At 35.7% G+C, this 22,045-nt stretch overlaps 1 protein-coding gene and 1 long non-coding RNA gene across 3 annotated transcripts in view; one reads left to right on the plus strand and one right to left on the minus strand.

Moving 5' to 3' along the window:
* The window catches only part of CFAP299 (cilia and flagella associated protein 299), a 527,109-nt gene that overhangs the window by 110,650 nt on the left and 394,414 nt on the right, over positions 1-22,045 (plus strand). The window lies entirely within an intron of this gene.
* On the minus strand, positions 3,212-20,256 carry LOC118499931. Its single transcript, XR_004902468.1, has 3 exons — positions 20,144-20,256; positions 9,034-9,042; positions 3,212-3,224 (listed from the first exon to the last, which is right to left on the minus strand). It is a non-coding gene; the product is annotated as an uncharacterized LOC118499931 (long non-coding RNA).

The following is a 22,045-nucleotide window of genomic DNA, read 5'->3' on the forward strand; positions in this document are numbered from 1 at the left end:
TATAGAGGCTTGTCTGGGCGGGGGGGAGTGGGTTGGTAACAGGATTAGGAATCTTTTTTTTAATAGAATGGCAGAATATACTGATGGATTTGATATGCAGAGGGCATATCAAACAAAACAGAAGAATCAAATGAAGCATCTAAGTTATTTTTGGCCTGAGCAACTTGATAAGTTGTGGAGCCATTTACTCAGATGGGCTGACAAGGACAACTGAGAAAGAGGTAGGGTGTTCTTGGGGTATGAAGGGCATAAGGATATCTTTAGTATGTGTTAAAGTTGAGATGCCTTCTGTTATCCCAGTAGAAATGTTAGGTCACCTGTCGATATGTGAGTTTTGGACTCAAGACAAAGTTGGGGCTAGAATTGTTCATTTAGTAATTAATAAGCATCATTAATGAATATTTGGGGTTTGAAGCTATGGGACTGGGAATGCACTAAGGGAGAGAGGGAGATGGAAGTAGGAGAGTCAAGGACAGAGCCCTAGAGCATGCCAGAATTTAGAGATCAGGAGAAGAGGGTGATCTAGCAAAGAGACTGAGAAAGCGAGTCCATGAGGCAGGGTGTTGACCAGGACAATGTGATGTCTCAGAAGTCAATCAAGAAAGAGGTTACTAATCTTTTAGTAGTTGATGGTGTGGCCAAGCAGTCTGTTATTTTAATTGATGAATTGTATAAAACAAGGCCCACGTAATTTTCAAATAAGGCTGTCCTGCCTCCAACTTCCAAAGCATCAATGACAAGAGTAGTGAGAGAGTTCTTGAATTTTCCAAGATCCATTCCTGTTACAGAACACACAAGGGGGGGGCCTGGGACAATATACTATTATTGAAAGAAGGCCCCAGTCCGTTATGTCCGCCGCCCTAGGAAAGATGTCTTTCAATGCCAGAGATTCGTGAAAAGGAAAGAAAATGTTTATTTAATGCTATACTAACTTAAAGTAGTGACCTAATGTCTTCACCAAAATCCCAAAGTCCCTTAAAACACCCACAAACAGACACAGTCCTTCCTTCCCTCCTTTGCCCAGTCCAGAGTACCGTATCTCAGGAAAGGAAATAGAAGTCCATGACTTAAGTAGTCTTCTGGTTCTTCTCAGTTAGAACTCCATCTCGACTGGGAGACCTCCCTGGATTCCCGGCACCCTCGGCTGAGTCACCAGGATCTCTGCTAAAACCAGGTGGTGGTTCCCCCTTCTAAAGCTGTGGGGGTCCCCAGTCTGCCAGGCATGTGGTCCTCTCTCTCTCAGGGCTGCAGGAAGGGAGAGTCCCCCCTCTGCCAAAACTGCATAGTTCTCTCCTCCAAGGCTGCCGCATGGTTCTCCCTCTCTCAGGGCTGCAGGAGTCTCCACTCTGTCAAGGCCGCGTGGTTTCTCCCTCAATGGCTGCCGTGTCCGTGTTTAAATCCCCCGAGCCAATCTTCTTCTGCAGCCCCATTTCCGACTCCTCCTACACTTGGGCACACTTGCCCTCAATCTGCTGTCTTCTCCAGCTTTTCTGGTCGCCATCGTGGGTCTGGGCAGGTGTCACCCCATGTCATGGAGCCAATCTTCTCCCAGCTCCCACACAGGTGCTGTAACTCAGGGGACCTGCCCCTCCCCAGTTACTTCTGTTCCCCTGTCTTAGAGCTGATCACAGCTACTTAACATATCTATGCAACCAGCTAAAGGCTATAGATATGTTAAATGACCAACCCAGAGGTTAGCTGCAAGGCTGTTGCTATGCAAAACAGCTCTCAATGGCCCTGCTTCATTTGTCCCTTCCCCCAACCCACACCCTGGGGTGGGGGATGGAGACATCTTAAAATCTCCTGGACACCTTAAGTTCTGGACCCCATTTTAAAATGCTCATTTGGGGTCCCCCCTCTTGGCTGCACCCTGTAACATTCCTTCTTCCCTCCGAACAGTCACAACACCAGCCACTGCTATCTGCCTTGATAGGATTGGGATGAAAACTCTCTTCCAGTTTGGGTTCAGTGACTGAGTTTGTACAAATTAATTGATAATAGATTAGCAGGAGAAAAGAAAAGACAAAATTTTTTTGTGTGTTCACAGCTTAGGTTATAAGCCTGAGTGCTTATTGATGAGTACAACAGCCAGAGATAAAAGCTTTATATACCAAAATTAACTGGGGGGTTGGGGCGTTAGGTCTTAAATGGGAAGATTAAGAAAGTCTTTTGGGCTTTTTGATGCTAATGAGAATGAGCAGTCTGTGTTCCAGGCAGTTGAAGTAACAGGAGACTCCCTTGGAGGAGGGTTAAAGGTAGTAGTATGGCTCTGCTTGAGTCAGATCAATGCAGTTCAGATATGATTTCTTTCTGCATCTTCTTTTCACTTTATAAATAAACTTTATATCAAGACTGGGTCCAAGCAGTTTCCTACAATAGCATCCAGATTAATCTCATTATGTTAGGTATACAAACACTCAAGACTTAACAGGATTTCTTATCCCCTGGAATTTCATTCCATTTGTTCATCTCCTTTTCTAACTCAGTCTTTTATCACTTCCTCACTTCCCAGTTTTCAATCCCATCCACTATGCTCTCTGGAGCTCTTTTCCAGTCATTCCCTTGACCTCCAGCTGGCTCTTCCTCTAGGGTACCGTCCCCTGAAACTCTCTCTAGACCTGGTTGAGTTTCACACCTTCATTCCCCCGGGAATGCTGTTTCCAGACAACTTTCTCCAGCTCTCAGTTTTGAAAATCATGTCTGCACTACAAGACCATCCATTACCTCTGCATCTTAGTGTTATCCGTAGACCTCAGTGTTGCCTCCTGGGGCTGTCAGCTTCTTCAAGCTGCTAAAAGATAAACAGCATATTAAAAAAATTCAAGTGTTTATTTAAGGAATAATAGACTTTCATTAGACAGCGCCAAACCGAAAATGATTTTCGGTTGGTGGTTTGGATCAAAACACTAAAATTATTGATTGAATGTATTTAAGGCCTGATTGGCTGTTTGTGACTGGTTGTCCTTGGGTTTAGATTCTGTATCCTGGAGGCATTTTAGGGCTTATATTTTGTTTGCTAATTTATGTAGGTTTCTCAGTCTAATGGCCTGCCAATTTAATTAATGTAACAATCCCTATGTCTGTGGTAACTTAGAGACTCAATAAGCACGGAGATAAACCTTCTAGTCTGGCCACTCTGATCCCGGCCCTTCTTTCTTCCGTGAGCTTGCGCACCAACCACCTTGTCTCGTTCATTCTTCCATCAGATCCTAGATCTTGCGTTACTATATTTGTAATCCCTCCACAAGCTCAATTTCAGATATTTTTCTTTTTCAGTACTAAGACTGAAGTTTCCACAGTTCTCTCTTTAGTTCTCTTGGTTTATTCTTTGACTCTCATGAGCTCTATTGCCCATTGTTCCTACCACCTTTATAAACTTCTAAGTCTCCATTCTCCTATTTCCCTCAGTACTTAGTTGAGATTCCACAATCCATTATTATAATCACTCCCTGAAGACATTATCAGCTCCCTTGCTTTTATTTTTTGACTTATTGTTGTTTAGCGAAACTCTAATTCTGGTTAATCCAGTTCTCTCCCTCCACACCTGCACTTGCAGACCTGATCATGGCTAAAGAAAACCTGCAAAAGTAACAGATCTCGATTTGGATTCATGAAAACCAACCTGTATGGACAGCCAATGCTCTAGCAATCACACTGTGTTTCTCTAGTGCCTTTATTTACCACCTCACTTTGCTGTATCAGTCATCTTTAAACATAGTGTTCATTTACTCCTTAGCAGAATTTTGAAAACTATGTTAACTCCTCATATAATTTTAAGTTTGCATCAATATTTTCACCATAATTTAAATTAGTATAAAGGATGTCACACCTGGTCGATTGTCTGCTGCTTTTTAAAATGTATTCAGTGGAAACTAAATACCATAACAGATGATGTCCATCATGTTCCACTTACAAACCCATATAAGCTGACCTACAACAATTGAAAATATTTATGACTCACTTTTTTTCTTGACTCTATTTCCATTTCACTTACTTCACAGAATTTTATTTTATTCTAAGGTAAGTTCTGAAAAATATGTGCCCTGATGCAACCATTTGTTTCTGAATGCAATAGTTGGGTATGAGTTAATTCTATTTCCTTCCATGTTCCTGAGATAAAAGCTTCACTCTTGTCTTAATTTATTTATCATTTCATTTATTATCATTTATTTATGAAGTTTAAAATACTTCACTTAGAAAGGCATTGCTGTAAGGATGTGCTCTGGCAAGTAAAAGCCATAATTTTTTAAGGCGTGGGGAGGATGTTGTTGATATGGTGTTTTTGCATAAATTTTCAAAGAATTCCATTTTAAAAAGGAATGCTCATAAAGAGTGTCAGACAAGTGTCAGTGTTTAATAAAATATCTCCTGATTCATTGAGGATGCTACATTGATTAGACTAATATGCCTAGTGTTGGTTATAATAATTCAAAATAATTGTAGATATTTTTGAAAAGATAGGGTTCCAGAAAGATGATCAGATGGATGTGAATTGTGTTTTATAAGGAAAAAAATAGCAGGACATTGGTCTACTTAGTTTACCCAAGTGAAAACTAAGGGATGGCATAACAGTTTTACAATACCAAGCATAGTGCCTTACTGAATATTTACTATATTGAGTTGGATTATGTAAAAGTTGAAGTTAAGGTTACCAGTTTATTAATAGCCTCTATTCTTTTTAATGAGATATAGAAGCCTTAAAGTGAAAAAAAATTTGTAGACTTGAACATTTTGGAAAAAAATTATTTAGGAATTACAAATGAAGTGTACAGCCCTGACACGTGTGGCTCTGTTGGTTGGGCGTTGTTCTGCAAAGTGAAAGGTCACCAGTTTGATTCCTAGTCAGGGCACGTGCCTGTTGCTGGTTTGGTCCTTGGTCAGTAGGAGTGCATATGAGAGGCGACCAATCAAAATTTCTGTCTCACATTGATGTTTCTTTTCCTTTCTTTCTCCCTTCCTTCTCCTCTCTCTCTAAAACTAAATAAATAAAATCTGTAAGAAAAAAATGAAGTATACAAAGAAGACTTGGTGACCTTTTCCATCCCAAGGCTTTTAAAGTCCTTTCAGCACGAGGTTGATTTCTTCATGGGATCTAAGGATTCCATAGTCAAATAAATTTTGGAAATGCTGAGTTAAGTAAAATCAAACTGATTTCTTTATTTCAAGATTCCCCAGACCATTTAATCTGCTAATGTGCATGAGAAAATCAGATAAAATACTTTGATGTTTTGTGGAACGTACTGCATGAAAACGCCAAATTAGACTTTGAATAATTGTTTGTCATTAATTGGTCTTTTCAACTTTTAGGTAAGACTAGGACACATTCCTGATCAAAAGTATAACCATTTGCTACAGGCTAATAAAGTAATGAATTATTTGTTATGAAAAGGGGTCCACTTTGAATAACAGAGCATTGTAAACAAATTCGTTAATTAAATCAAATTGATAAATATTTTAATGTTAAGTAATCATGTAGAACTTACTGAAACTTCATAGACGGCTATATTAGTTTAGTCCAATAAACATTTTTTAGTTCAGTAAAGTTAGACTACATCTTGAAAAATCTTTATGTTGGTACTAACTGAATTAAGTGGACACCTGGAACATTAACACATTTTGGGAAGCCTTAAGAGAACCAAGTGACAAAAAGCTCACACTCTGTTGCCATAAAGCTAAAACATATGTTCTGCTTTATGCAGGCCAAGTATCCTCTAGTAGTTGTATCCAGATTTTTTTAATGGTTGTACCCAGCTGTAGTCATTTAATGTGAACCTGGGCAATACCTAGTTGGGATATTCTTTTCTATAAGGAAAATCAGGCCATTTTCTTTAGAAACAAATTGATGCAAAACCTTTAACTTTGTGCTTTCTTCAAAAATTATTCCCATGCTTCCTTATGGATTATAGTATTCCCATGGCAAATGTGTCTAAGTAGATATAATATCCTTACAATAGTAAAGATACTGCTGGCTTTGGTTTATTGGATTAATTGTTACAAAAATCGCATTCTTAAGACACTATATTCCTATCAAACTGAATTTCCAATTACGGTGTATGTAGAAAAGCCTCTTCAGCTCCAGGGTTGGGTTTATTCTCATTATTTATAGCACAACTTAATCTACATAGAGTGTGCTGTAAGATACATTTGTCCATGAAGTATTTTTTCTTAAATTATTCTGCATTGATTTAGTCATAGATCATCTAAACAACTAGATGCCTTTGTTAAAGATCAATTGCCCAAAAGATGTTTATTATTCCTGCAAAAGTATAAAAATACTCAACTGGTATATTTTAGACTGTGGCCTCTTTAAGACAAGTTAGCAGAACTAGCATGTTCTAAGACAATGACATTGTCATGTATGGCAGCTGGGAAAATAGAATCACAGATAATTCTAAGAGGCAACAACAACACTTTGTTGTAAAAGCTTAGTATTAGTAGGGGCAGCCAACAGATGTTCTAAGGATTTTAGATCTGACTTGTAAAGGCCAATAGTCTAAACAAGGATGATGGTACTTCACTGAAATGAGGGCACTCTTGTGAAATTCATAGCTGCTTGTTTCTGGAAAGTCTCAATATGCCACAAAAACAAAATAAAGGGTCCTAAAATTATCAATTACTACTGGTTAAATCCCCTGGAACTCATAGCAAAGGACATAATATTTTAAGATCTATGTATAGGTTAGTGAGCTATTGATTTTTTAAATTAACAGAATTGAAACTCACTGCAAATATTGCACTCTTAAGGCATACTGTTGAAAGAGTACATTTATTTTTACTGGGTTTTCAAAGTACATATGAAATAATTTTGTTAATATGATTTTTTTCTTGAGAGAATTTTGATTAGAGACTATGTGCATATAAAAATTTAAAACTAGAAGGAAACCTGGAGACCTAGTCTTTATTTTCTTACTTTATAGATTAAGGAAGCCATGCATGACCGCAAAGGCATAAAAGTAAATTGTTTAAAAAATATATGCTAATTAGTTGCAGAGCTGGAGCTACAAAAAGGTGTTCCTACTTCTAAACCTTTGAAAATAGCAAACACCTTTGAACAATTATATGATTACTGTCACCAGTTAACATATAATGATAGTGGGGCTACCATGCATTTTTCCTCCATTTATATTTTGTCCACCTAAGACTTTTCCAGTATGATCCAGCCTGATTTATATTTTGAACCTAGTACATGGCTAATATTCAATATCAAACATTTAATTTTGGATACCATTCCAAGAAATGGAAAGAATATGTTTGTGTTCTGGCAGCATTTGAAAATATGGAAACATACATGTTCTGAGTGATTATAGAAAAAGAATTCCTGTCTAAGACTGTCATAAAAAATGTGGAAGAGTCAGAATCTGATGGAATGGCTCTATAACTGCATAGGTGGCAACTCCTCTGGGGATATAGAATTTAAGGAAAAATTTTATGATGCTTAAAATCCTTTTACCATAAACAGGTACTAGATCAATAGGAACATAAATAATTAAACTCTTTAAGGTAACAACCATACTGGCTTTAATAGCCTTTTCTCTAACCATGAACAGATAGAGTGAAATCCCATGGATTGTCATTTTTCGCTAGATGATATTTCTATCATTTGTTTAATAATAATATTACCCATACATTGTTCTTTTTGGAAAGATTAAGATACCATTCAAGATTATAATGCTCCTCAGAATCTCTTATTGAATCATCCAAGAAATAAAGCTTTAGTATATCTTGGCATGTTGGCTATAGTGATATATACATTTTAACAATTATTCAAGTTAGTAAAATATTAAAGAACAAAGCAGTAGAGAATACATGAAAGAAAATAGTTTTAATCCTGGGCAGAAATTTGAAGAGGTTGCAAATAATCTATTGTTTTCAGTAATGTAGTCACATTAGCTAATGTTTTTGAAGGACTTACTATACTAAGCTAGGCATTGTGTTCACTCTCTTACCTTTATCATCGCAATCCTGTGAAGTAATTTTGTGTACATTTTGTTTTTTTAAAGATTTTGTTTATTTATTTTTAGAGAGGAGGAAGGGAAGGAGAATGAGTGGGAGAGAAACATCAATGTGTGGTTGCTTCTTTTGCGCCCACCCCCCCAGGAATCTCCCCCACAACCCAGGCATGTGCCCTGACTGGCAATCAAACTGGTGATCCTTTGGTTTCAGGCCAGTACTCAATCTTCTGAGCCATACCAGCCAGGGCTTTGTCTACATTTCTTCGATGAGGAAAGCATTACCTTGATGATTTCAAAATATGCTCAATAGTCATTAAATGCTGAAGCCGAAATTTGAATAAGTTCTTTCTCTGAACACTAGCTCACAGTGAATGGCATGGCACTTCAACCTTTGTCTTCTAAGTATATTTAGTAGTGTATATGCTTTAGTAGTAAAGCAGGGACTTCAAAGCAAAGTGAAGTGCAGTAGGCAAAATAATGGGTGCCCAAAGATGTCCATGTCTTAATCCTCGAAACCTGTGAAGCAAAGGGGAAGTAAAACTGTAGATGGAAGTAAGACTGCTTGCTAATCACCTGACATTAAAAGAGATATGTTACCCTAGATTATTCCATTGGGCCCCGGGTAATCACAGGGGTCTTTAAAAGTCGGAAAGAGAGGCAGAAGAGGAGGTCTTGTATTTAATTAGATCTGTGTTATCTCCTATATACTACAACATTCTAGTGAACAGAACTTACTTCTTAAATTGCCAAGGTACAAGTGTATTTGGGCACTCTGTATACCATAGCCTCTTTCTCCACATTTCTAGGTGCTGCTATTTGTGTAATGCTATTTCAGTTACATCAAATATTTGGAAAAATTTACAAAACTTATATCACCAAAGAACACACAAAATACTCAAGTAATATCAAGCTATTATTTACCACATTATTTCAGCAATAATGGAAGGTACATTCAACTTTTTTAAAATTTACTTTTTTAACAATAATCTTTATAATAATTTCAGTCTATGATAATTTAGGACTTGGAGTGGTGAACACATGATACAAAAGACAGATGGTATATTAAACAATAGAATGATACAGCTGAAACCTACATAATTTTATTAACCAATGTCACCCTAATCAAGTCAATAAAAAATAAAAAAATTAAAAAGAATACAAAGACATTTAAAAAATGAAAAAAGTAATATAAATATTATTTTATTTTTTCCTGATAGTTCTCTTTGTGTTCTACTTAATGTCCTATATGAAACTTAAATATAATCTATCCAGCTCAAGGATTTTTGGGGAAATTTATAAGGGTGTCTTTATCCTTTCTTACTGTTTCTTACATGCGAGTGTATGGTTATTTTTCTGGGTTGGGCAGATGAGAGCCCCATCACATCACTCATAGGATTTCAGAATCCTTACCTACTTCTCCTCACTTTGACTCTTGTAAACTTTTGCATGTTTGGCGCTTAGTCTTTGTGTTTCCACCTGCATATGCTGTTTGTCTTAAAGAACCTGCTGACTGTGGTTTCACTGTTCACCACCTACTTCTCTTCTGCTTTATCAACCTTCATTCCTCAGAGTAGAAAGTACGTGGGTGAAGAATCCTTCTCTGTCTTGTTCACTGTGAATGTCCTGTACCCACAAGAACTGCTAGATAATAACAGATGCTACATATGGAGTAAAAGCTGAACCAAGTGGGTCCTTATCCTATTCTTCTTCTAGAAATAGTATAATTTATATATTTGTGAATTACCAATTTATATTCTTCACATTTACCAAACCTTTTCTGTATATTTTTTGTTTATAAATACATTTAAAAACATCAAATACATTTGTTTTGTGATTACATTGTTTGAAATTCAGTGCATTAAATAGTCATTATGTATACGATTTAAACCCTAACTATCCAGTAACAATAAAATGTTCTACAGAAGGAATTACTGACCTTTTAAAGATATAATTTCATTCATCACTTTTAATTTTCTATCGTATCTCTAGAAAGGGGATTTTTAAAAGTTAATCAATCTTACACACCTCTCTATTTTAGGAAAGGCAAGTGTTTAGTTTTAACAGTGCTCGTCATTCTCCTAGTGAAAAGTTCGTTAGCATTTTACGATATTTGCCAAGAGTAAAAATACTCAGACATGAAATGCTCTGTTTAATATGTTTAATTTTGTCTAATATGGATGCCATTAAGCTGTGAATCAAAATTATTTAACTACAATAAAAATAATTGTAATATGCTTTTCAGGAAAGACCACACGTTTTACATAATGATCGTTTTAATGAGCAAGACTTTAAAAAATTCTAAGGATAATTTCATGGTTTAAAAATAGAATTAATATAGGCTGGACACCAGGCTTTCTGTAAGTTTAATATGTTCATAAAATAGAAGTAGTAAATTGGACTTAGAATTCTGAATGCCATTTGATAAAAACACTTAAATAATAAACTTTGCTCAGACTTTTAAAAAGGGCTCATCTGAAAACTATGGTATGGAAAATAACACATATAATATGCACACAAATACAATAGTTATTGGGACATAAGGGTAATATTTATAAATGGGACATAAGGGTAATATAACTGTTTTCTTTCTCTATTTAAGGAACTGTTTTATCATATTTTGGGTAAATAGTATTACACAGCCCTTTATATATATGTAACAAATTTGAGAAACTTTTACTTTTCTGTTCCTTCTCACCAAATTTCATAAGTTAACATCTTTTACAGTCCAGTGTCAAGAAGGATTAATGATAGGAATGTTTGTACAAGTAAACAAGCATGTAGTGGCTCATGATAAACTAGTCCTTTGGTGAGTCCAGGGAAAGCAGCAGGGACCAGTAGGGAGTCAAAGACAGAGAGTTTTTTCATGCTCAGATGCTCATGACCTCTGATTGTCCTGACTTCCTTTTCGTGCCTCACACCCTAAGTGCATTCCCACTTTACAAACTTGCTTTTCCCTTTACTGGGATTGCTTGGCTAGACATTTGTGATTCCTCCTCCTCCCTCCTGTCTCAGCTCAAATGTCAATGAAGTTCAGCAGTTTTCTGTGACCTGTTGCACTCACTAAGTCATCCTCTGATCTTTAAGCCTATATCACTTTCATTTCCTTCACAATTTTTTAAAACAAACTTCATAATTATCTTTAGTTATTCATGTACCTCTTGTTGCTTTTCATACCACTAAGATAAAGCCCTTTAAGAGGGCTGGGCCGTAGCCTGTCCCTCTCACTCTTTTTGTGGAATAGATAAATAAATATATTGATGTATATAGCAAGTGCAGAAAATTGAAAGTGATCATTTATGGCAATTAAGAATCTTGATTCCAATATATCTGACTCCAATCCAATACTTTCTCACCTCATGTTCTTTTAAAAAAAATGATCACAGTTTATATACTAAATTTTATTCATATTTCATTTTCTTAAAACATATAAAGGTAGACTAGATTTTATGGATTTGGTGTTCCTCACCAATCCTAAAATTCAGTATTGTATTTTACAATGCAGGTAGCAAGAGGAGGGAGAAGAAAAAACTATTTAATTTGGCTGAAACTCTAATTTCCTTCCTGAAATGTATACTTATATGGCTTACTTTCTTAGCAAAAAAGGGTCTGCAGGAAGAACAAATTTTACCAATATATTTAAAATAACATTTTAGAAAATGATATAAAAAATATTATAGACACACACTGCACCAATTCTTGGTCATTGTTAAATTTTTAATGTGGCTAAAAAAAGACCTGAATTATTGTTCATTAATTTCTCTTCATTTAGAAGAAGAGTTTTATTTTCTACTTAAGTAATTATATAATTCATATCAACTTTTTGATCATTAAATTTCCTCAAAGAAGTAAGGCAATTTTTGTTAATTAACAAATGGGTTTTGTGTTTTCTTTTGAGATAGATTTTCTTACTTGGCTTTGATATATAAGATGCTTGAAATAAAACAAAAATGTGTCAACTTTAAAGTTAAGAAATACAGTATCAAATAAGATAAAGTCAATACTTGTTATACTAAAGGAAATCTTTTATTAAATTGATATACATTCATTATAAAATAAAAAATAAGTGATTTTGCCAACTGGATTTGGTATTTTGATATACTTCTTTCCTTTCATTTTTTTCATATATATGAATCTATATTTACATACTATGTAAAATTTTGATCAGACCATATTTTTTATTTTGAAACTCACTTTTTAACCTAACAATATATTATTCTGTTACTTGTTTTTTTATTTATAAAATATACTTAATAAAAATTGTATATATTTAAGGTGTACAACATGATGATTTGTTCCTGGCCTGTCATTCTCTCTCCACTTCCTGCTGGAGGCACAGGGCCCTCTCCTCTGCATCATGAGACTGTTGCCGCAGAACTTGGATCTTGCCATAGTGGTGATCCCAGCCATGGTGCCCACCCAGCTCCTGCTCTCTTTCGGTTTCCTGCCTCCTCTCCTCAGCACTGAGCCGCTGCTCTGGGAACCCTTTTCTAAACTTTCATTTAGTCCTCAGACTGCTGCCATCTGCACTGAATTTTCATTTCAACTAAAATTGCACTTGCCAGCATCACCAACATCTTCTAGTTAGTCAATCAATTTGTCATTGAATAGCGCTATCCGAACTTATCTTTCTGACGCATTTGGCATTATTGACAAAGGATTTCCAGAACATGGTGGGAAACCATGAGAGAATGGTGTCCTGGTGGCTTTCTTCCACTGCATGGAAAGTAGTTTCATTCGATGTTCAATCTTTGACTCTGTTCTCTCTGACTTATTAATTTCTCCTTGGGAGAGCTCATTTAAAAGCTGTTTCCTAATTTTTCACATAAAATATCCTAATGTATTCTATTACAGTAAAATTCTTAAATTTAAATTTGAAGAGGTTATATTGTTTAATAAAATAAATGTATCAAACTACCATATTTTAAATTGCAATAATTCTAGTAGTTCCATGTACTCAATCTTCTCCTTTGTTTGAATAGCCAGGTATTTTGTTGAAACTGCTGTCAAAGCAATAGTAAATTTATTCTAAAATGGTTTAAATTTGTAGTATTTGGCAGTATATTCCGTAAGTCTTTAATTACATCTGATAGAAATACAAGTTCCATCTGTCTCACACATGCGTTCTACTCAAAGCATGGCACCCGTGTAGGACTGTTTCTGATGCTCATAAATAAGATACCAACAAACCCACAATATTGGTAGACTATTCTGAACTAGGTTCTAAAACGTTAACCACAGGAAGTGATTTTAGTTCTTTTTTAAAATCCTTTTTTTCCTTCCATCAGGCCGCCTACGTGCTCATGTGGCACTTTAGACTTCCTGGATCTTTCAAGTTCTCAAAATTACTAGAATAACCAAAGAGAAGATGATATTATTTACTTAAATAAAATGTGGATAAATAACTAAAGTGGCAACTATCTATGCCTTATTGTTCTGAAACTGGAGGTTTAAAGGAATCCACGGAAGCTTGTGAAGCACTTGGTCACAGCAAGTACTAATCAGTGCTTTAACCATCAAACTTTCTGAAAATTTGTAAAATAACCTGAGCTTTCATAACTCTAGCTTATCTTAATACTGCTCTTGAACAGTTTTAATTTAAATGTTATTGCTTGTTGAATTTTAAATTACTTTAAATGTGAACAAAAGTACTAAAAATGGAATTGGTGCATTGTGTTTAATATTGCACTCAATTTTTCTCAGTAGGTACTTTCTTTTTTAATTAAAATAATGCAGTCTTCATTAATTTCAACTTATATATAACATAAATATAAGTATATATAAGTTACAGCTATTATATTAAAATTAATTAACAATTAAAAATATTCACATAATTTGGATAGGGCTCTAAGAATTTTCTTAACAGTTTGAACTTGTTTCAACATTAAACACAAAGAAAAGTATCTACAGTGTTGAAATGTGGCACTGTTTTTCATGTAATATTTACCATTTTCATTATTTTTTGTTTATAACATAATAGTGAAAAACAAAGCATATAAAGTGTAGTGGTTTGAAGAATACTGTTTTTCATTTTTCAAGATTTATTTTAATATGATCATTTTGCTATAAAGTTATAATTCAGTGAGTTGGTCTGCTCAGTTCTGCCCAACTGCCCATTATTTTACAATATGGTAAATAATTTGAAATATTTTCATATTGAGGGTAGTCCATTTTAATTATTCTTTTTAAATATATTTTATTAATTATGCGATTACAGTTGTCCCATTTTTTCTCCCCTTTTCCCTAATCTGCCTCTCACCCCCTCCCTCTAGCATTCCTTCCCCTCACATAGTTCATGTTCATGGGTCATACATATATAAGTTCTTTGGTTTCTCCATTTCCTATACTATTCTTGACCTCTCCTTGTCTATTTTATGTCTACCAGTTATGCTTCTTATTCCCTGTACTTTTTTCCCCCATTCTCCCACCTCCCCTTCCCCACTGATACCTCTCTATGTGATATCCATTTTTGTGATTCTGTTCCTGTTCTAGCTGTTTGCTTAGTTTGCTTTTGTTTTTGTTTTATAGGTTCATTTGTTGATAGTTGTGAGTTTGTTGTCATTTTACTATTCATAGTTTTGATCTTCTTTTTCTTAGGTAAGTCCTTTCAACATTTCATATAATAAGGGCTTGGTGATGATGAAATCCTTTAAGTTGACCTTGTCTGGGAAGCACTTTATCTACCCTTTCATTCTAAATGATAGCTTTGCTGGTTAGAGTAATCAAGGTTGTAGGTCCTTGCTTTTCATGAATTTGCATACTTCTTTCTAGCCCCTTCTTGCCTGGAAGTTTTCTTTTGAAAAATCAGCTGATAGTGTTATAGGAATTCCTTTATAGGTACTGTCTCCTTTTCTCTTGCTGCTTTAAGGATTCTCTCCTTATCTTTAATGTTTGTCAATTTAACTATGATATGTTTTGGTGTGTTCCTCTTTGGGTCCAATTCTTTGGGATTCTCTGAGCATCCTGGACTCCCATGTCTATTTCCTTCACTGAACTGGGGAAGTTTTCCTTCATTATTTTTCCAAATAAATCTTCAATTTCTTGCTCATCCTCTTCTCCTTCTGATACCACTATGATTCAGATGTTGGAATGTTTAAAGTTGTACCAGAGGTTCCTAAGCCTCTACTCATTTTTTTTCAATTCTTATTTCTCCAACTGAGTATATATTTCTTCCTTTGGTTACAAATGTTGATTTGAGTCCCAGTTTCCTTTCCTTCACTGTTGGTTCCTGTATGTTTTTTTTTATTTCAATTTGCATAGCCTTCACTTCTTCCTCTGTTTTACAACAATACCCAGTCATTTCTGTGAGCATCCTTATTACCAGTGTTTTGAACTCTGCATCTGATAGGTTGCTTATCTCCTTGTTGCTTATTTTTTTCTGGAGTTTTGATCTGTTCTTTCATTTGGGCCATATTTCTTTGTCTGTGCACAACTGTTATTTTGTAAGGGGCAGAGCCTTAGGTATTCACCAGGGTGGTGCAACCCACTTCACTGCCATTGTGGTATTGTGTGTTGGGGAGGGGTCAGAGAGGGAACAATGCCACTTGTTGGGCTCTCACTCTACTTTCAGTCACTTCCCTCACTTCCCACAAGAGGATTGTGCCCTATCAGGTGCTGATTCTCTGGTGGGTGGGTTTGTGTGCATTTTAGGATTCTGTGGGCCCCTCCAACAGACTCTCCTGTGAGGCTAGAAGTTTCTCCTGCCATCGAAACCCCCACAGGTTTTTACAGTGAGAAGTTTTGAGGCTTTAGTTTCCCTGTGGTGGAACCCCGGGTTGCACAGTTTGTCTCACTCCCCAGTTGCTCCTCCCTGCTTATCTGCATGGGAATGTGGGTCCACCAGCCTCCTTGTCAGATGTCCTCACCACCTCATCTTCCCATCTCTGCCTTTTGTACTAGTCTGGATGAATGTTTCTTTAACTCCTTGGTTGTCAGACTTCTATACAGTTCAATTACCTGGTTGTTCTGTTTTTTTGTTTGTTTGTTTGTTTGTTTGTTTGTTTTTGCTTTTAAATTGGTTGTTATCCTTCTTTTGTGAAGGAAGCAAAGTGTATTTACCTACACCTCCATATTGACCAGAAGCCCATTTTAAGTATTCCTGATGAAGGATAACTGATTCTAGAAGGCCATGATATACTCCCTCTCTCATTATTTTTATATTGTGAAGTGCTTAGATGAATGAGTCAAATTTGTTCAGTGTGGGCAAATCACAGTTTTTGAGTCAAAAATTAATTTTATCAGCATTTGGAACTTGTTTTGAGGTTTTGTAAATATCAGTTCAAAAGGTGATTGTTAAATAGGAAAAAAATAAAATATTAACACTTTGTATTTTGATTGAAGATATGGGATAGAAATCACCTACCCCAATGATTTTTCTCACATTGAAAACCATACCTGTAGCCAGTGCTACCTCGCCCATCAAATAATGCCATAGGAGGCAAGCTGGTTTTAAACTGATACCTTCTTTAAGGCACTACATACCCACTTAGAGGGTGAGTTAAAATTGCAAATTACCCATGCTCAGGTGGCTCTTCTATTTTCTAGATAGAAATAGACAAGAGATGCTGACTAAATGCCTTTCATATACTAAGAATTAAATCCAATGCAAAATTGATAAAACTCTAAAGGGAAACAAGTTTAGGGGGCAAAGTGTACAATGTAGGGAGGGAAGAGGGTAAATAAGTACTGTTAACTTCCTGGAGGAGTTATGGCAGAAAACATGAGGCTAAAAATCTTTCTGTAGTATTTTGAAAGACCCCTAATTCCCACCCATGGTAGGAAATATTAAACAGAATTATTACAGAAAACCTGAGGAATTACATGGAACTGGTAAACTGAGATTATTTTCTTTTAGTTTCTGAACAAGTTTCCTCTAAACTCTGATTGAACCCTGATGGTTTTCTTTTTTAATAATATATTTTATTGATTATGCTATTACTGTTGTCCCATTTCGCCCCTTTTATTCCCCTCCACCCTGCACACCCCCTCCCACCCACACTCCTCCCCTTTAGTTCATGTCCATGGGTCATACATATAAGTTCATTGGCCTCTACATTTCCTATACTATTCTTAACCTTCCCCTGTCTATTTTCTACCTACCATTTATGCTACTTATTCTCTGTACCTTCCATCCCTCTCTCCGATGGTTTTCTTTACCATGGAGTATCTTTAAGATGTCTTTGGCATTTGATCTTTTTCCTTCTCAGTCCTTAGATATTTATCTGATTTCCTTGCCTCATTTTATTGGAGATCTTCTGGAAAAGGCCAAGTCCACTGCTTTTTAAAAAATCTTCATCTTACCTAATCTTTGTTCAGCATTTGTCCCTGGAGACCGACACCTCCTTGATGTTATCTCATCTCCTGCCTACCAGGTCGCACCCTCTCCTAGTTTACCTTCTGCCCCCATGGTTCCTTTTCAGGGGTATTTCCCCTGGGTTTACTTATTCTGCTTAAGTTTACTATAATGGTGTTCTTCTGGTATTTCACATCTGCTTTTTTGTCCTCCATCTCGCATGTGTTTCTTTGTCTATTTCATTTATTCCTATGGCTTTAACTACTGATGACTCCAGTTTTATATGCATGCAAACCCTTACTTAGTTCATGACTTTGGGTCACTCATGAAACATAATTCAAGCTGTTGTAGGTGTTAGAATAAAATTCCAGGGGAGCTGTAAGAATAAACAAATGATTTAAAAGAATGAAAGGGAGAATCTGACCTAGCTGGAGAAAGGTGGTTAGGGAAGGCTTCCTGGAGGAACTGAGAGTTGAGGCGTAATATGAAGGCAGTGGTGGAAATGATATCAAGAGACAGAAGAACAAGTGATATTCTTGCATTTGGACAGAAGTGATATTCTGTCCAAAACAAAATATGCCAAACATCATTCTCATAATAGTAGTACCTGATTAAAATCCTTCAGTGCTATCTTATCACCTATAAAATAAATTAAAAACACTTTAGCTTAGGAAGGCCTCAAAGTCCTTTCCACCCTTGCCTCAAGGTGATTTTCATCTGATTTCTAGCACTCTGACCTATTAGGGTAGTCCTTAAATGTTAGTGCACATTTAAGACTTCTTCGTTTGTTTTCTATTCTTCCCTTTGCCTGGATTGCTCTCCTCCTCCCACGTTTTGTTTTCCTGGGGACCTACACATTCATAACCCAATGAAATATTATTGTTCCTCTGTAAGCTTCTTAACCAATGGGATTTTGTAGAACTTTTTACATGACTTTATTGTGCTCATATCAGCCTTACAAGAGGCAGTGTTGTATTGCTCCTAGGAGGAATAGCTCAGGACACAAGACCACCTGGAGTTAGGATCTGATTCCTCTATGTAAGGCCTGTGTGATCCTGTAAAAGTTAATGATACTGCTTCCCTCATAGGGTTGTTGCAAGGGTCATGGGTATTTATTTCTTAGAACAGTGGTGGCCTGATATTAGTTGGTCAGTTTCTTAGTTTTTGTCACTTTTTTATTATACATCATTCAACACTTTTAGGCTACAGCCTTGAGAGTAGAAGCTATTTTATTCACCTTTGTGCTGGACACAAAATGAACTAAAAAATAGATACTTGTTAGACTGAGTTGAAAGAGATGCCAAAGCATCAATGTTCAGGCTTTAGTTAGTTGATGAGGTGGTATTTTCTATTATGCCTCAGAACAATTTATTAATTTAACAAATATGTATGGAACACCTACTCTATGTCAGGCACAATGCTAGCAACTAGAGATGAATTGTTAAGCAAAGATATAAGGTTTTTGCTTTTGTGAATTTATAGAACAGTAGTTAAAGAAAGATATTAAGTAATTATGCAAATAGATGCATAATTCTAACTATGTCTAATGCTGTGAAGGAGTGGAATGTGGAATTTCTTGTGCTTATCATGGGGAGAAGGACTTGGTTTGGGAAGTAATGAATGACTTCCTGAGGAAGTGATAGTTGTTTTGAGGTGAAATACATGAGGAAGAATTAACTTGGTGGTAGGGAAAATCTGGTGCTGAGCATGAAGGAAAGATGTTAGTGTGCTTGGGACACAAAGAGCAAGGGGGATCATTGTAGGAAATGGGGCACTAGAGGTAGGTCTTTGTGGAGTAAGAGTATGTTTTCTATTGTAACAATAATAGGAGACTATATTTTGTACTGGATGTTATTAATTTTACACTTAGAGAAAAACTAATTCTTAACATACAATGTGGAGAGCAGACGGAATAGCCTGGAAAGAACATAAATTGATACTTTAGGAAGATGATGATCTGTTTCTATTGGTTTGATGATGGTTATATGTGGTCAGGAAGATGGAGAGACTTGAATGATGGATGGACTGGAAATAAAATGAGTGTCACATAAGATATATGAAAGGTCCTTCCTGGAGCTTAAATCCAGGGAAAGCTATAAAAACATACAAAGTATATAGCTGCCTAGCATTTTTACTTAAATTTTGTACTTTTTAAAACTTACTTTTAAATTTTATTTAAATATTTACTTAAATTTTACTTAAAATTATATTATTATAGATTTCTTTTTCTTGTGGAAGGATGGAATAAATCATTTCTTCTTAGAATTTTATTGGAGGAATAAAATGCAACTTTTTAAAATGTATGTACTACTAGGGAACCAAAATATTAAACTGTTTTAGTTTAAGTTTATTAATATCTCAATTTTTTTAGATTTTTGGGAGTTTGTAGAGAATAGGAGATAAGAAGGTACTATAGTAATGAGGAATTATATAGCTTTGTTTGGAAAAGTGAAGGCAAATGGGCTTTGAGAAAAGAAGAATATGTGGTTACCAAGGTCTAAAAGGAACAGAAGTGAGGAGGAAGATGAAGGGATACATCTATCTATCTATCTATCTATCATCTATCATCTATCATCATCTATCTATCTACCATCTATCTATCTAGATATCTTGCATATATACAAAGTCTATCTGGAAAAAGTCCAGCCATGGTTAGTATTATGAGAACAGTTTGCATGCCATCCATGTAATCTGGCAGTCAAGAAGGGTGTACTGGAATGTACATGCATGAACAATGACAACTTCACTGTACTAGTCAGTGGGAGTGGTAAACACTGTTGAGTGAGCACGTGTACTGTTTGGCCATCTCATTTAAAATGACTGAGCAAGTAGGGCAATGAATTTACATCACATTTTTTGTTAAGCTTGAACATTCCTCTGCAGAAACTATTTGGGTGATAACATTCCTCTGCAGAAACTATTTGGATAATTCAGAAGGCTTTTAGGGATGACTCAATGAGTGCAGTACAAACAAAAGTGTGGGAGAAATGCCTCAAAGATAGTCAAGAATGTGCTGAAAATGATCCATGTTCTGGAAGGCCTTCAATAAGCAGAACGCCTAAGAATGTTGAACGTGTATGGGCTGCAATCAACGAAAATCCAGAGATCAGTGATTGACAGTGTGAGAACTAGCTGATTTGTGGTTTCCAAAAACTCTTGTGTCCAAGATTTTGACACAGGATCTTGGCATAAAACATGTTATGGAAAAATTCACTCTGCTGTTTCTGCTACCAGAGCAGAAGAAACATCGTGCTGCCGTTGCTAATGACAATTCAAACTGCTACCAGTGAACCAGATTTCCTTAAGAAGTCCATACCTGAAGATGAATCATGGGTGCCTAATTTGAAGGGTCCTGAGGCTTCACTGTACATTGTATGTACAGTGTTTCTTGCACCTTGTATCTTCTTCAGTAAATGTCTCTGTTTTTTCATATTACATGGGTGGATACCTTCTGGATAGAACTGATGTGTATGCAATATATATAGGATGTAGAAAGGATATGTATGTATGTATGTATGTATGTGTGTACATATGTATACATGGGATGGAAATACATCTTAACTTTTATACAATGGTTTCTAGAGGAGTAATAGATTAGGCACTAAGGATTTTCAGCTTTTACTTCTTTCACACTCCTTTAGAAATGTTGAACCATACTACTAAGATATATATATATAGGTAGTGACCAAAATTTAATCCAGCTCTTTCCTGAGTAGAGGAACTAACTGGGTACATTTTCAATGTTTTTCCTCCATTAATTTGCTTGTGTAGGTGCTAACTGATTTACGAAATAGTATCCTATTATTACAGGAGAGTGACATAAGCTTTCATCACCTTCTGTCATGTGCAGTTGTATTTATTTTGACAGAGGCCATGAATGATAAAACTGTTAAAAGTAGCAATTCAAAAATGCCTATTACTCTAAAAATTTAAAAGTGAAAGTCATTTTATAAAACGTGAATATCATTATGAATGATAACAAAAACAGTTCAATCATCCTCTCACTTTTCCCAGCCAAGTCACTTGGATACTGAGCAAGGATACTATACAAGAAGGCTGCCTAAAAAAGTATAAGCATGTATAGATATATAAATGTGTGTTTGAGTAAGGAATATATATAAAAATATAATTCCTTTATATAAATATTTGAACTGAAAATAGTCTCTTTTAAATGTGAAATCTTGGATGATATTTTATCTAAAAAAATAAAGTATATAATATATATGAAGAAAAATATTTTTATTACTACAAAAAGTAATCCTAATGGGTCATATTTGTGTTCTCTATAAAAGTGTGACGATGGCTGGTGTGGCTCAGTGGATTGAGTGCCAGTCTGTGAACCAAAAGGTTGCCAGTTCAATTCCCAGTCAGGACACATGCCTGGGTTGCAGGCCAGGTCCCCCTTTGGGGGTGTGTGAGAGGCAACTGATCAATGTATCTTTCACACATGGATGTTTCTCTCCCTCTTTTTCTCCTTCCCCTCTCTCTAAAAATAAGTAAATAAAGTCTTTAAAGATAAAACATGTCTGCTTGCTAATTTTTACTTGTGGCTAAATTTGAATGTATTCATTTTATTTTTTTTTCTTGACCTAGTGTGTGAGATGGCATTTAAAGGAAAGTGACAAAAATGACAATTGCTTTAGACTTTCAATGTAAAATGCTGCCATCCATAAATTTGTAAAGTGAGTTATAATAGATGGGTACATTTTAACATCAACTGTCATTTTAAGAATTTTTGGTTGTAGTAAATCCAGGTGAGATTATTTGAAACACATACCTATATAAAGAGATTCCTGGAATTTGG

The sequence above is a fragment of the Phyllostomus discolor genome, chromosome 1 (genome assembly GCF_004126475.2).
Source record: "Phyllostomus discolor isolate MPI-MPIP mPhyDis1 chromosome 1, mPhyDis1.pri.v3, whole genome shotgun sequence".
Classification (NCBI taxonomy): Eukaryota; Metazoa; Chordata; class Mammalia; order Chiroptera; family Phyllostomidae; genus Phyllostomus; species Phyllostomus discolor.